Here is a 9967-nt window from a genome sequence, read left to right as displayed (position 1 = left end):
GAGGTCTGTCACAGGGGACGTCAGGCAGGTTGGTATAATCGCAGACCTGACACGACTGGAAATGGCAGGCACTTGGACATGAAACCATAAAGCAAACATTTACATCAGGCGAGGGCCAGACCAGGCCTAAGAGAGCACGGCATCGTATCCCACTGCCGCCACACGTGCAGCACACAGGCGAGAGCACTGATGCGCTACTGGGGGTGGAGTACTCCGGCTGCAGGGGAGGCAGCCGCAGCAGGAGCAGGGATGAATCACTGCCAGCCACCAGGATATCTAAAATGACATTAAACATCTACACGCTGTCTGAAGAATTACAAGCTGAGTACCAGGCAGCTTCCTAACTGATGCTAGCAAGCTATAGGTATGAGCTGATTCGGTTTTATCTGTTCCAAGCTAAAAAAAATGCACTGATTGCTCTGCCTGGAGATGTCAGCACAAATGTCTCACCAGGCAGAGGCAAGGGCAGGACAAGGCAGGGCAGCCCCAGCCCCCCGAGCGGCCTGGTGCAAGCAAGGAGGCTCCAGCAGCAAGCCTGGAGGAGCACTCCGGGTGACGGGTCACACCTGTGTGCTGTTGGGGAGTTTGGTTTCAAGGCTTTGCTGTTTCAGGAGAGGACTTTGTGAAGCCTCCTAGTGGCATCCTATGCCATCAAAAGCAATGCTGGCTGCTGTCCTGTCCAGCCTCAGCCCTTCCACACCGCACCCTAACGCAGGCAGGGCCAGGGCCGACAAACGGAGGCAGTCGGGAGCTCTCCTCGCCCTGCTGAAACACAAACGTGCCGCTTACATTCGGTAGCCAGGGTTGGCTTGTCTGTGTCACCCAGACCGCTTGGCTCCATACACCCCAGCCCAGGATAACCCCCATGAGCTTGGACAAGGAATGGTGAATGGAGCACAGAGGGGTGTGCAACAGACGGCGTGGTTCGGACCTGCTGTAGGAAAGATGCTTTGTATCTGTTCTCCATGATGCTTTTAAATGACATCCACAGTACTAGTTTCTAGTTGGATAAACACTGACAGAAAGTTCTGAAATTTATTGAAAAAAGAAGACTATATAATTTGGAATAGGTAAATTAATAGAAAAATGTAAACTATGTCTCTCACTGCTTTATAATTAAACGTATGTATTCATGTCAGAGCCATCTTGGTTTCACCGCTACATCTGCACAGGGGTAGTTATAAGGCAAACTTAAGAAATCAGTACCTTTGGTGGAGGAAATGAGGAGTATTCATGTATTTAAAAAAAAAAAAAGATTAGATTAGATTTTCCTGGCATCCATAAATGTTTCCACCCCTTTACTGGGAACATCTGAGAAATGAATTTACAAAAAACTATTTGTAGAAACCACACAGAAGTATGCAAAACAGCAAATGGAGCTTGAATATTCTTGAGGTTGAAGGCATCCTCAGGGCATCCCTGCCAGCATCCTTGGGGCATTCCAGTGGAAAAAGATCTATTCTAGTCCTTGCACTATAGATTAAAAATGGTAAAAGTCACTGAAAAGAGTATCTGAGGAAAAAAAAATAAAAAAAAAGAGCCTGCTTAATAAAATTGCACCTCTCTGCCAAGGAACAGAAACACAATAATTTAACTTATAAAATCAATTATACCATGGAAATAGCAAAGCTCATGAACACAAACTTGTCAAAAAAAAAAAGTGTTTTCACATACCATGTGAAGTAGCTGTAAAAGCAGATTGTGAGTTTTTAGAAACAAGTGGTTAGCATATGAAATCTCAGCCAGTAGTAAGCAACAGCCAAGAAGCAGTAGCATCATCACTATCATTCCTAATTTAGGAAAACATTCTTGAAGAAATTGCTTCAGCCAAATGTGTGTAACATTTGTCTCCAATTTAAATCTCACCTAAGCCAATATGTTACAGGCACACTGGGATGGAATTTGAGATCTTTGCTCTTACAACTACTGAGTTATCCTTGTCTAATCTCAGGGACCACAGTTTACAGCTATTTAATAGGATGGTGAGAAGCAGAGGATTCCTGTACCTGTGGGGACTCAGGTTGCTTTCCAGACCTTTCAGGGGCAGGGTGAAGGCTTCTGCCCCTAGAGCATCCTGCCAGCCCAGCAGAGAGTTTCTCTCTCAAAAGCTTCTGTGCCATTTGTGTCCACAAGTCTAATTCTACACACGTTGCACTGTACGAAATGGCTGCCTTAGCTCAGGATCTCAGACTGCTCAGTCTGGCTTCCAACTCCAGCTCTGGTTTTAAGAACATTCAGCAGCTTTCATATCTTCAGGACAAATTTAGATTTTTCATGCTTTATTATGGAGATTATCACAGTGCGGAGCAATTAAAAATTAAACATCAGCAACATGGCAAATATGAAAAGCCACTTTCTGTCCTGGGGACAGACAGCATTTTTCCACCAGTCCAAAAGGTTTTGGCAACATCTGGCTCCCTCTTGGAAACACAGGCCCGTGCCTCAGTGTCTCGGACAGCAGGTCTGTGGACTCCTTTCTGTTTGGATAATCCCACCTGCATATTCAGGCTGCAGGATGCTCCCTTCATCTCACTGACAAGAATCACAAGTCAGAAGCAACAGGAGCCTGCTGAAAGATGCGTGGTTCTTCCCTCTGACTGTGCTGGCCGTGATGCAAGCTTTGCCCCGGGCCAGTCTGCTTGTCAGCAGTTCTGTTATTGCCCTGGCTCTGCTCCAGCCTTGTCCAGCAGAAGGGAAGCGCAGCGCAACGCTCCTTGGGCTGGCACTCAGCAGTGGGCAAGGAATGGGTGTCAAGCACCAACATGCTGGAGTTTCTGGAGAGAACCCTTGGCTTTTGGGATTGCTAGTGCTTCCCTTGTGCAATGTGCCCACAGCCCTGTGCAGAGGAGCAGGGGACAAGCAGGAGCTAGAGCACAGAGCCAAGGCACCGCTTCCCCAGGCAGCTCCGTGCTGCTGGGGACGCTGACAGCAGGCGGCCCAGCCCTGCCCCGCTGTGCTGCTGGTGCACGGGTGCTGGAAGCACCTGGGCCTTTGCTCCAAGTGGCCCGGTGCAGAGGTGGTGAGCTGGTAACCCCCAAACGCCATGTCAGAGCTAAAGGCACGGCCTGCGCCTTCCCCACGCAGACGTCTCAGTTGTGACTGCCCACACCCCACCTCTCCTCACCTCCCACCACCACTGGAGTCCCTTTGGTCTACCTTCAGATAGTGGCATTTCAGTGAGGATCGAGAGACAAGCATTAATATGCTTATGTAGTTAAGGCAAACATTGTAAAAGGCAGCAAAATCTTTATTTGGCACAAAACTATTAGTGACAATTCACGTAATCAGACAACTGTGCATGAGAATCATGCACATATATGGAGATCAGGGAACTTAAAACCGGGAGATGCTTCACCTCCAAGGAAAACATGGTTTCGTTATGTCAGTCTTTCGTGTTTAGTTTTGCCTACCACTTTCGAGAAAAGTTTATTTAAAAATACAGTGTATCCACATACCCCAAAAGAACTTAAGAATCAGGGCAGGAAACAGGTTCTCAAGTGTTAATACATATGAAGCTCTGTGCAACATAAAGTTATTAATTTGTGCAATGACTGCATAATTAATGTTTGGTCTCATCTCACTCTCTTTTAGATGTATTCCCACATTGCATAGAAGTTGTTGGCTAATGAATTAAACAGTTTGATGTTGATGAATCACAATTTTGCCTATCAATATTAAAATATTGCCAGAGGTATGCTTTTCAGTTTGGGTCATGAAAGTTTAAATTGTAATACTATCAAAAATGCAGACGTGTTTTGCCAGGCTTCAGTTCAAAAGCAGATGAGTCCAAGTTTTGTTTTCAGATCTGGGATTTGGGATTTATTTTTGTTTTCTTTCTTCCATTGAAGCAATGACATGACCACAAGGTATCACGCAAAACTTTAGATTTATCTATAATAGCATCTGAAATGGAGAAATCCAGTTACATCGGAAATCTCAAGTCAAAACTAGTCTGTTCTGGTCCTTGGACTATGATTAATGTGGTAAGTGGTACCAGATGGTAAATGTTTTGAGAAGCCTCTGCACTCCAAAGAAGTGCTAATTACTTTCAAGGCTGCAGCAAGAGGATAAGAGAGGAAGAGCCGGCACCAGCCCAGCACTCACCCCGCTCAGGGCAGCAGCGGGGCTCCGCTGCCCGGACCTGCGGCGGCTCCCAGCCATCCTCACCGGCCGTCCCCATGCTCCTGCTGCAGCTCACACACCTCGGGAGCCAGCTCCTGCCTCCTGAGGAGGTAACTGCTGATCTAGAAGAGTCAATAAACTCTCATTGCTCTTCTGCATAAAAGACAGAAAATGCTGACTGGTATGGGGATAGCCACGTGTTAGTCCACATTTTGGCATCACGATGCCACCCTGGTAACGGGCCATCCTGCGGTGCCTGTAGCTGAGTTCAGTGGCAGACAGCACTTCTCTCCACTAGATCCATGGTTAATTCCTGGGCCAGGCGGGTACTGTGATATTCTCCATGCAGAGTCATGGGCTTTGTGCACATCAGTTTTCGTCAAAGGGGCTGTAAGAGGAGAAGACTATGGCTGCATAAAATGATTTAATAAGCAAAATATCTTGTCATGAGCCAAACGCTTCAGCAGGAGAGAGTAGAATACGTTATATCCCTTTCCATAATTTGGGAGACCATTAGGTCATTTTCTGTGGCAGAAGCCACCTGAACCCCACCAGGGCAGCCACCTGCATGTGTAGTCATATTTTTTAAGCTTTGGAAGACCTAAACCAGGGACCAGAAATAAAGCAGATCCAACAGTGCAAGTGCGTTTTCCTGCACTCTGCGAGTTTGGGAAGACCACAGCCTGCAGCTCCTTGTCTGAGCTACAGCTGCATCCCCTTGGCTGACTTTGCTGCAAAAGCCATTGTGGAGCTCTCGATGAAAGTGTGTGAGCTTGTGCCGTGAGAAGGAAAATATAAGCAAGGACAGAAGTCAAGTCCCTTAGTCATGACCTGCTCGAATGAGGAGCAGCAGCAGAAGAGGCACGGAGCTCCGGTGTCGGGGCCGGAGCCCGAACTCGTCTGTGCAGCAGGGTGAGACCAGCTCCACACATCACCGCCCTCCTCCCTGTTAATGCTGACAGCCCAGCCACCTCAGCACCAGCTGTTTCTGTTCTTTATTAGCCAATAAATATAATCGATGCATACCTGCAAATTACACGTAAGCCTGCTTCCAAGTCTGAGCGGTAAAAGTGCCCAGATAAAAGCTGCGTGAGAAGCAGGACTGTGGGAGGGAGCCTTCAGGGGGAGAGCAGCCGGGGGGCTCAGGCTGCAGGACCCAGACCAGAGCAGGTCTGAGCTGCAGCGCTCAGGGATATGAAAGGGGCTGCAGGCTGCTGGGCTGCGGCACAGAGCCATGCCCGGGGAAGGGGAAATGGCTGGAAGCCACTGGCTGCTGGGGGACAGGCGGCTCCTCGGGGAGCTCAGTCGGCTCCTGGCTGCCAGCAGGCCGAGGTGTGCAGTTAGCTGATGGCAGCGCTGGTAGGAGAGTTGGTTTTGCTTCGATTCACTGCTGCTTCAGCAGCCGCTGATGGCACAGACCCTGCTGAGGTGGTCAAAATGCTGCAAGATCAGCTGTCCTAATGCCAGACACAGCCTCTTGTGGACTGATGCCTGCTTTCAAGGATTAAAGATGGAAAATAAATTAATAAATAAATAATAAAAAAGCCAAGATTATGGACACTAAGAAGGTATCATCACAGCCTTTCTGAAGCAAGCTTAGTATGTTGGAAGTAGACAACAACCACAAGGTAAAGAGCAGATCTGTCTCCCAAAGCAATAAGGGACTGCTATTTCATTATGAATTTCCTCCAGGGGTGGAAAATTGTAACTGCATCATGTATCACAAATAAACCACCAGCAATAAACATAAACTCTTTTTAAGGCTCAGCAGCCATCAATGTCCATGATCTTTGGCTGTTAATATTGTCATGACACACAGCAGCAATGGCTGCTTTGTGACGGGCAAGCCAAGGAGAACTTCAGGTCAGGAACATGACAGAGTCTGAGACTAAAGAGAAATTCAGATCTATCAGGTTGACAGCATGCAATTCACAGAGAACGTGGAGGGCTCCTTGCAACTATTTAATTTAATAGACAATAAGCAAAGGCTTATTTGGATTACATTACAAGTAGAAAGAATAAGTTTTAAAAGTCAGTCTTATGAAAGGTCTGCTGCTTCTGTAATTTCAGTACTCAGAAGGTCACATTACAGGAAAGTCAGTGTTTCTACAGACACCGACAGAGGTGAGTGTGAAAGTGAAGTAGTTGTTAATGTACTTAGTCTCTGTGCTACAGAGAGCAACTGCACCAGCAGCACCCTTGAAAAATGTGAATCCCCCTCCATCAAACATCAGATAAAATTCAAGCAGTCCCCATCGATATCTTGGGGATTGCAGGACCAGCCCCAAATCTCTAACAGCAAAAGCCACATATGACAAAAGGAGTCAGCCCTTAAATCTCCCAGGCATTTTTATCTCTTTCTGCAATGTATTGAAAGACTTTTTCTGTCTTGCCTGCACAGCACAGACAATGTCCAGCAGACATGAAGCCTTCCAGCACTGGCAGGGATGGGGGTATCTGACTTGCTTTGATTCCCAGCCACCAACCCAGTCTTGCCTGAGACCCAGCCATTTTTTTCAAACTTCTACCAAGAAAAGAGAAAGCAGTTACCTCTTCAGAGTGCAACAACAGCTTCTACGTACTGATCCATACAATGAAATGACGAAAATCCTAAGAATCAAAGCCTGAAGGACACTTCAATACTGTGTGCTTGCATTTGCTTTACAGCCAGCTCCCACTGCTTGGTGAGATATTTTGCAGTAGGCACTACGGCAGTCCTGAGCACTACAGGAGAGAACAGCCTGGAGAGCTTCCCTAAGGGACTGTCAGACTGAAAAATGATGACAAAACATAGAGTAGCATCACAACCAGTGATGGTTTGCCCAAACCTCCAGCAAGGCTTCTGCTCTGTGCTGCTATCAGCCAGAGACACACTCTGGCTTCTTCCAAGGGAAGGTCCATTTTGGAAAGTTACATCTCCTGGACAAGGTGCTGCGCAGTAGGCAGAAACCATGGTGGCCTAATTATTGTGGAGGTGGCTGGTGGTAAAGAGTACCTTTGCCAAAAATGTCAGCATATGCTGTTTCCTCTAACAGGGCAGGAGCTTTACTGAACCTCCTGGTTTTGAGATTTCTGGCCTCGGCAGAGCAAAGACACTAGACAGTGGGAGAGGCAATGTGAGGAACAGACTCTCAGCAGCATCTCTCTGATAAATCTGATTTCTTTCACTCCACTGTTGCCAGCCACACAGTTCACGGCTGTGGTGCAGGACCACAGCATGAGAGCTGGTTCCCCTGGTGCCACCTGCATCACGCTCCTGACACCACCTTCCTGATGGCCATTGAAAATGGGCCAAGTCCTTCCCAAAGCGTGCCTGTGGTACCCCTGCCACCCCACAACCCCTGCACCACCACCAGCAGTGGGGAGCACAGGCCCGGCCGGTGCAGCACCAGGGCACGGGAGGCAGCGAACCGCCCCGGCTCTGCTCTGCACCCTGGAGCCGGCGGCGCTGCACCTGCGGAGCAGCCGGGGGGCGAGTCCTGCCCTCCCAGCTCCTCCGGCAGGTTTCCTTTGCTTACCACAGATGATCTTGCAATTTGTTATCAACAACCTGCTGCTTCACCAACATCACAGGGGGCTGTGCTGGCAGGGTGTTATTAGGAATACTGAGTACCTCATTCCCTCTGCAAATCCAGCTCTGCAGCAGAGACTTCTCAGCAATAGGAGTTAGTACATCTCCAAGTGTTTGACCAGGCTAACGTCAGCAAACAGCTTTTAGGAGGATTAAGGATCTTTGAACTTACTCTATGGAGAATTTCAAGCCTTGAAATTCTACCCCTAAGGTTGTGCTAATTCATACAAAACTTCATATAAATCTCACAGATAGATTTAGGAGTGACAATTCAATTTTTAGTTATTTCAGGGATTACCTTTTACAGAAAGCAATAAAACATACATGGAGGTTGCTAGATTCTTCAGCTACATTACGGAAACAGTTGTACTGAATACAGACTGTGCTTAGGAAAAGACCATTTCTACTCCAAACTACTCACCATCTAAGAACATCAGCTAGAAAACAATATATCAAACCAGCTTATATTTAGCATATTGACTCAAAAGAGTGTGTATTAACTAATCCTTTAAAATATCTGACCTTGTTCAACAGCACTTTATGAAATAATTTTAATAAATGAAAAGTTAATGCAAACTGTGACCATGCATAACCATAAATAGAAGCAGTTTTATAATGTGCTGTTACCAGTCATCTCAGTAGGCAGCCATGAAGACAGGGAAACAACTACATTGAGCTCAGATATTAAAGACAGGGCCAAAGAAGTGTACAAAGAGGAAAACAGGATCTTCATTAGGGCAAGAGTTTTGAAATTACTGGTGTGTGAGACCTCCCAGGGAAGAAGGTTTAACTGCCGAGTACCCCCACTCGCCAGCCAAGATGCCCATTCTCCAAATACTGGGGATTCAGCTCTGCAGTCTCCATTTGCTATTAGATATACTGAAGCTACAATTAATCCACTAGCCTAATTTATCATACAATAAAGTCTGCCAGTCGTGAATGAGTAATGAATGAACAGATTGCCCTATTGTACATTTCAGCTATCTTTTAGAGATTATCAATAATAATGTTATCGATCGCTAAATCCAAGGACACAAAGAAAGAATAAAAAGTCAAGATACAGACTCCTCTACTGGCTTTTGTTTAGCTACATCTCTAGACCACACTAGAATAAAGCCATCTCCAGTCTATACACAGAGTGGTGCCAGCTCACCAGGATCCTAGGGAAAATAATCCCTGCTGGGGGAATGGAGCCAAGTCCCCCTAGCCCCAGAGCTGCCTCCTCCATGGACCAACTCACCAGCTCTCAGATGACTAGAGACGCCCAGTTTTGGTGTAAAGACCTCAAGTGATAGAGAGCCTGCTATGCCCCAGTGTGAACTGCAGTCCTGGTTAACCACAGTCAGTCATACAGACCTGTGTCTTATTTCTAGTCTGAGTTTGTCAGGTTTTAGCTTTCACTGATTGGCTTTTGCTAGACTTTATTTCTGCTAGATTAAAAGAGCTGTTAAAAGATGTTTTTATTTCTAGCTGCCAGCTCTGCAAACCTCTCCAAGGCTCTGACAGTTGAGCCAAGTTTCTCCTGGGGGTGGGGGGAAGCGTGAGCTCCAAATAATAGACTTCATATGTTAAAGTTAATCTTCAGTGACACCTGTGCAAGCAAAATGCCTTCAAAGGAATTGCTAAAATATAATTGACTGTCCGAGCAATTGGAAACAACTGCACTGAAGATGCAGGCAGAGATGATTCCAGCTCACTATTCCCACTGCACCGCGTCTGCAGCAGCAGTGGAATCAAAACATTACAGACTGGTTTTATATCACTTGGACATCAGGAAACGGCCTCCTTGAAAAGAACATGTCTTGTGAAAAGCGTTCCTCTAACATGCTAATGTATCTAGCCCCCCCCGCGGAGAGATGATCCACAGCACTGAGGACGTGGCTGAGCCCTGCTCGGTTGCACCCTGCTGGTCCCCAGGGCGGTGGCGCGGCAGCACCCACTGCTGCAGCCGAGGGTCGGCATAGGGCAGGCCCCAGAGCCCCCACAACCGGCTTGGCCCTTTGCTGCCAGAAGATAAACCACGCTGATCACAGAATCATTTAGGTTGGAAAAGACCCATCAGATCATCACGCCCGGCCATTACTAACACCACCATTAAGCCCTGTCCCCAGCCCTTCCTGGCGTGCCCATCTCGGGGAAGCAGGCAGGCCCTGCGCCCGCTGCTCACCGTGCTCCCACCCCACCTGCAGCCACGCAAGCACCAGAGCAAACCTCTTCCCTCTGACGCTGTGATTTCCAGGTACTCATGCAGAAAAGTGCAGTGTAGCCAATTAT

This window comes from Cygnus olor, chromosome 5 (assembly GCF_009769625.2).
Source record: "Cygnus olor isolate bCygOlo1 chromosome 5, bCygOlo1.pri.v2, whole genome shotgun sequence".
NCBI classification, from domain to species: Eukaryota; Metazoa; Chordata; class Aves; order Anseriformes; family Anatidae; genus Cygnus; species Cygnus olor.
The sequence above is the reverse complement of the archived record's forward strand: the minus strand, read 5'-3'. Positions refer to the sequence as shown.